This window comes from Rattus norvegicus, chromosome 17 (genome assembly GCF_036323735.1).
Source record: "Rattus norvegicus strain BN/NHsdMcwi chromosome 17, GRCr8, whole genome shotgun sequence".
Classification (NCBI taxonomy): Eukaryota; Metazoa; Chordata; class Mammalia; order Rodentia; family Muridae; genus Rattus; species Rattus norvegicus.
This window is the reverse complement of record NC_086035.1, coordinates 34,430,179-34,436,499: the sequence shown is the minus strand read 5'-3', so window position 1 is coordinate 34,436,499 and position 6,321 is coordinate 34,430,179. Positions and strand designations below refer to the sequence as shown.

At 46.3% G+C, this 6,321-nt stretch overlaps 1 protein-coding gene across 3 annotated transcripts in view; it reads left to right on the top strand.

Annotated features, from left to right (window-relative positions):
* Window positions 1-976: 976 nt before the first annotated feature.
* Window positions 977-6,321, top strand: part of Agtr1a (angiotensin II receptor, type 1a) — a 52,127-nt gene continuing 46,782 nt past the window's right edge. For 2 of the 3 annotated variants that reach the window (XM_008771594.4, XM_039095335.2), the window contains exon 1: window positions 977-1,196. The gene's annotated coding sequence lies outside the window, so the exon portion shown is untranslated. The remainder of the gene's footprint in view (window positions 1,197-6,321) is intronic. The other variant, NM_030985.4, reaches the window with a different exon arrangement.

Here is a 6,321-nt window from a genome sequence, read left to right as displayed (position 1 = left end):
CAGATGGTGTTTATGTGCCCATCAAGGTGTGAATTCTACTTCTGCATTTTCACTTTAAATGGAACCAATGCTGCTTGTAAAATACAATCTTGGCAGCTCGAAAGCCATTGTATTGCACAGTGTGGAGTAACTCAGAGCAGGGCACATCCTGATTTCAATATCTTTATTTTTCCACTGGATTTGAATTGCTAGTGAGGACTCGAATCTCCATGCATAGAAGCTGTTAGTCTGAAGTAAGCTTGTACACTATTGCCTGAGTTGAGTATCAGAGTGATTCTGGCTCCCGATGCAGTGGGGAACGTATTTTCCTTTTTCGTTTCTTTCTTTCCTTTCCTTTCCTTTCCTTTCCTTTCCTTTCCTTTCCTTTCCTTTCCTTTCCTTTCCTTTCCTTTCCTTCCTTCCTTCCTTTCCTTTCCTTCCTTTCCTTTCCTTTCCTTTCCTTTCCTTCCTTCCATCCTTTCCTTTCCTTCCTTCCATCCTTTCCTTTCCTTTTATTAAATCTAGAATTGTCCTCAAATATTTTGTGCCATTTTGTTTTGGCAGTCTGTTTTTATTTTTAAATAAATGCAGCTCGAGCAACGTGTAAACTAGAAGGAACTGATAATCTTTTATTTTACAACTCTGAAATTAAACCATGCCATCTGTAATCCACAACAAAGGCATCACATTTTGAGTCAGCCACAGTAAAGACAAGGGAGTTCCCTAAATCACCCTTAAAAGTTTTCCAAGCTTCTTCTTCTTCTTTTTTTTTTTTCTTTCTAAGTGGAGCATTTATCTTGGAGTCAGTTCATGTGGCCTTATGCCCACCTCCCTCCATCTTCAACACTTCAAGCTGGGATGAGGGAGTCAGGACCAGCTGAGCTTGGATCTGGAAGGCGACACTGGGTGACTGGCAGCAGGGAAGGCGCCGTCAGAAACTAGAGAGGGAGCGGGTTGGACAGAGGGTCTCAGGGCGGGGCGGGGGAGGAGTGCAAAGCCGAGCCTGAGGGTTGGAACCTGCAGAGCAGCGACGCCCCCTAGGCTATAAATATGGAAGTGCCTAGCTGCTGACCTCCAGGCAGTTGGGAGGGACTGGATGATGCTGTCCCGCTGGAGAGGATTCGTGGCTTGAGTCCTGTTCCACCCGATCACCGATCACCGGGGTGGCCGAGGCCGGTACCAGCGCTGCGGCTCTCTCAGCTCTGCCACATTCCCTGGTGAGTCCCAGCCCAGGCGTCCCGCCAGCGTGGTGATCAGAGTCCGGAGTGGTCGGTTCCTTGTCACCACATCTGAATCCAGAGTACTGGGCACGGAGGACTTGGGGGACCCGGGGGAACGAGCTCATTCCCGGTCAGGGGAATGAGCCTGGAGCGGGCTGCCCTTCTCCGGATCAGGTGGGAGTAAAGTGCGCTGGTTTGCAGGGTGGTCCAAAGGCGTACTAATGTTTTGATCAAACTCTTTCGAGTACAGGGTAGAACTCTACAGAAATGGGGAGGCAAGCAAGCCAATTTTCCTCCGTGCTTTTAAATAACTTGTATTTTAGCTGTGACCTGAATTTAACCGTGGCCTGTGTGACCGCGGGGCCAACAATTTGAAGTTGTGCTACTTTGAGCTTAAGTTAAGGGTGTCCCCAGCCTCACCTCTTTGTTTGCCAATGACCCCCACCCCCGCCCCTACTGCCTTCTCTCCTTCCTCTCCCCCAGGTTCTACTAGCAGCAGGTCATCGCATCAGACAGTCAGTCAGTGGGTGGGCCACACTTCATCACCACAGGTGTTCGCAGCCATTCTGATTCCTCAGTCAGAGGTGGGGAGAAGCTAGTGGCTGCTCCTCAGTGGTCTGACTTTAACTGTAGTCCCCAGTGGATTTCAGTGGTCCCATTTCAGTACTGAACAACCGAGCTAGCGGAGGGCTCACCATTCTTCTATCTCATTTCCCGTTCCTTAGAAACGTTTAGCCCAATGTCTCTGCAATCTCAGAAAGCTGTGGTCTCCAGAAAATGTAACCCAATCCTACCCAAGGCTTCACCTGCCCCCGTGTTTGGTCAAGCATAGGAGCATAGTCTACCGGTGTCCCCGTTTGCCCTGTTGTCTTTCTTAACTCTGGGGAGATGGTTTTTGTTTGTTTGTTTGTTTGCTTTTTCAGGGAAGTTTGGCACTCTGTGCCCTGAGGTCTCATTTGGAAGTTGGCAACATTAATTTCCTGTGTCATTCCAGGAGAGAGAGAGAGAGAGAGAGAGAGAGAGAGAGAGAGAGAGAGAGAGAGAGAGAGAGAGAGAGAGAGAGAGAGAGAGAGAAGCGCAGCCTCACAGCCTGCTCTCTTCAGTCAGTAATTCTTATTTCCCTTTTCAAGGTACTTTCATTCCTAAAATGATTTTCTTGATTGAAGTCCCTGTATTGCCCCTAACAAAATACTTAACCCTCTTTACAAATATAAGGACCCCCAAGAAGCTTGTTTCAGTGTTTCATTTCCTTGGTTAAACCGCAATCAAACACTACCTGTCTAGTTTGCCTGTCTCCTGAGGCCCTCCGGAGCCATTAAGGATCCACTGGGAAAGTCACTTCTCCATCCACAGGATCAATTTCCTGCTACTGCCCAGAAATCCTCGTTCTTACCCTGAATTAGCTGTGTGATATTAAGAGTGTTTTTATTTGTCTAACAATTCCGAGTCTCTGGTCACTACCCAGAAGGTCTCTTACAGTCATTAAAAATCCTTGATACTTTCTTTTTCTTGGTTATTGCTGACAAAATAAAAGTCTAAACAGTGACCTTACTATCCCATGATAAGAGTCTTCAAAACTGTTCAAAATCGTCATTCTTTTGATCATCTCTGGTCGAATGTTTCTTAGGGAAATTCCACAGGTCCATCCTCAGATCATAGGTGACGAGTCCTATAACATATAATACATAATGCTTGAGCTTTAGGGAGTGGCCTCAAGCTGCAAGGTGTTAAAATTTACTGACTTTTCTGAGCCCTTCTTCTCTTCCTGGATTCCTTGTTTTTGGTTTATTGTGGTTTTTTTGTTGTTGATATAAGTTTATTTTCCCCTTCACAAGGTTTTGATTTCTAATTCTGTTCTTCCTTGGCACTCACTGAATATCTAACTGACTGACTAACTAACTGGCTAACTAACTAACTAACTAACTAACTAACTAACTAACTAACTAACTAACTAACTCAGCATCCACCACCTTAGAAGAGAGTGGGCTTTCTCTCACTTGAAAACCTGTCATCCGGAGGCTTACGGAATGTTTGCCCATCAATGTCTGAGGCATGTTTACTGGGCTTCGGTCCGTCTTGTCTTATTGTAGTCAGCATAAGAAGGGCACGTCATAGACCTTTCAGCTTTCTAGCTTTTCTCGTCTCCTGTCTGGTCTGGAGGAAGAATTGTCCTTGTTACCTTCAGAGCCTAGTTTTGCAGCCTTTGAGTGCTGCTACCTATGACTGCGCGGATCCTGCGTTACTAATTAACACTAACAACTAATTTTGCTTGTGCCGAGAAAAGAAAAGTTTAATGTTATACCTATTCCAACGCGGAGTAAGTACTTCGCCACCGAGGACTTTGAAGCATAGTGTGAACCACAGATGTGTGGCTTCTCTGTGCTCCCAGGGTGCCCTTCCCAGCAGATAGTTGAGAACTGCTACGTTTTGCTTTCAAATCTGTTCTGGGGACAGAGATGGAGCTCCTGTCCCCCTTGTGAGTTTGGGCTGCCCAGCGTAGGCTATTGTCCTCCTTTGGTCTTTTATTATCTCTGTACCTGGTCTTTCCCCTGAATTTTAGGTTCTAAAAAGTCACTTCTTAATGACTTGATACCTACAATTGCTTTTAACCAGTATTACCTAAGTGGCAGAAGGTAATAGTCAAATGATTTGGCAAGTGACTACTATTAAACCATCAACAGCTCTAAAATATGGTGTTTCCTTTCCAGAAAAGGTATCCAAAGTGGCATAAATGTACCAGAAGTTTCATTAGGGTTATTACTTTAACACCAAATCTGACAAATGGAAATGCAAAACAAAGTCTATATTTAGAGCATTCACAGAAATAACAAATGAGTGATGCTGCATTACCACGAAATATTTGCTGACTTTTTAATTCTTTTCATAGCGGATATTCAGAAAAGAAAAATTCCTTTGCATGTGAAAAATGAAATTCTGTTTCAATTTTTTTTTATATAACAAGAGTTTGCCATGCGGTTTGAAGGCTGTGTGATTGCTTTGTTTACTTTATTCTCATAGGTCAATTTAGCAGCACTTACTTTAAGTTTTGCATTTTCCCTGGGCACCTCTATGCGTGCTTCCTCTGACGGTCTTCAGTAGACGAGAGGCCGTCTAGAACCAGCTAGCTGCTGCTGTAACTCTTGCGCCCGAGACCGTCTTTGAGTGTTTTGAGGCTCTTATGTTCTGTTGCATTTGTAAGATTTAAAAGCTTGGGAAGCAGATGAGCAATGAGACCCCATTGCTTCGATGGCAGAGTGTCTTTCCTAATTCTGGATGTGTTCCCCATTTTAAACCACACGATCAACCATCCTTTGGTTTAGATCGACTGATTTCTTACTCGTTTTGTATACATAGAAGACACCTTGGTCTTCACCAAGAGATAAAAGTCTTACTTTAGGTCAGTGAGTTTATCTATTTGTCTGACTTAACTGCAGGGCAAGAACATTAAAAACGCATACATGTGGCTATGTGCTTGCTTATAAAGAGACTCTCTGCTTGCTAATTAACTCTCTGGGTTGCTTAGCTATTCACTTCACTCCTTTTCTATGAATCAAAGATCATACTCTGCTTTAAGAAATGAAGACTTGTCTGTGAAATTGGCATCAGCAGCTGCAGGTTCTTGCAAAGTCAATTATATGGAGCAGAATGATGTTCCACCCTTGAGGACACGTCAAAGTATAAAAATGGTCTTTGCCCTGCAGTTGTTGGTCAGGCTGCATGCATATTGAGAAAGAGGAGATTAAAAACCACTCGGCCTCCTATTCTAGTGTTCATATGAGATAGATGTCTTGTGTGGCTGAATTGTTTGGTTTCCCTGTAGTGGGAGCATCTTCTGTTCCTCTCAAGAATTCCCTTAATATTATGGACCAATACTGTGCACCCTCATAGCTTCGTACAAAGCACTGAGCAAATTCCTCATGCCAGAGGAAAGGTGTGACAGTGGAGCTACCTTTCCAATGGGATGTTTCATCCTGCCTCTCTCTCTCCCGCTCTTCCCCCCTCACCTTCCCCTCCCCATCTCCTCTCCCTCTCCTTCTCTCTCTTAACCCCACACCCCACATATACAAACACACAAAAGCTTAAAGCCAATCTCATTGAGACATAGACATTAATGTCATTTTCAATCTAAAGAAATATTGGCTGGGGAAAAAGTAAAGATAATGAAAAGATTAATCAAAAACAGTGAAAGGCCAGAGGCTCACATCAGTGCTTTTAAATGTGTCAAAGGGAGTCAGGCATCTCTTTTCTTCTGTTCAGGCTTGCCACATTTCAAATTAGAAGCAACTACCTAGTCACCTCAGGTCCTATCATAGTCCACAGCCCAGACTCCTGAGAATTTATGAAAATGTAAAGTCTCAGACTCATTGAATAAGAATCTGCATTTTCACAAGACTCCCAGGCGATTCATGTTATAGACAGAAAAGCACTCTGGTACTACCTATCCCTCACCTAAAATGATTACCTTAGATGTTATTTTCTTGGCCTTTGTATAAGACAATGCTTTAAAATTGGGCAGTGGTGGTACATACAGGCAGAGGCAGAGGCAGAGGCAGAGGCAGAGGCAGAGGCAGAGGCAGAGGCAGAGGCAGAGGCAGAGGCAGAGGCAGAGGCAGAGGCAGAGGCAGAGGCAGAGGCAGAGGCAGAGGAGGCAGAGGCGGAGGCGGAGGCGGAGGCAGAGGCAGAGGCAGAGGCAGAGGAGGCAGAGGCAGAGGAGGCAGAGGCAGAGGCAGAGGCAGAGGCAGAGGCAGAGGAGGCAGAGGAGGCAGAGGCGGAGGCAGAGGCAGAGGCAGAGGCAGAGGCGGAGGCGGAGGCGGAGGCGGAGGCGGAGGCAGAGGCGGAGGCAGAGGCAGAGGCAGAGGAGGCAGAGGCAGAGGCAGAGGCAGAGGCAGAGGCAGAGGCGGAGGCGGAGGTGGAGGCGGAGGCGGAGGCGGAGGCAGAGGCAGAGGCAGAGGCAGAGGCAGAGGCAGAGGCAGAGGAGGCAGAGGCAGAGGCAGAGGAGGCAGAGGCAGAGGCAGAGGAGGCAGAGGCAGAGGCAGAGGCAGAGGAGGCAGAGGCAGAGGCAGAGGCAGAGGCAGAGGCAGAGGCAGAGGCAGAGGCAGAGGCAGAGGCAGAGGAGGCAGAG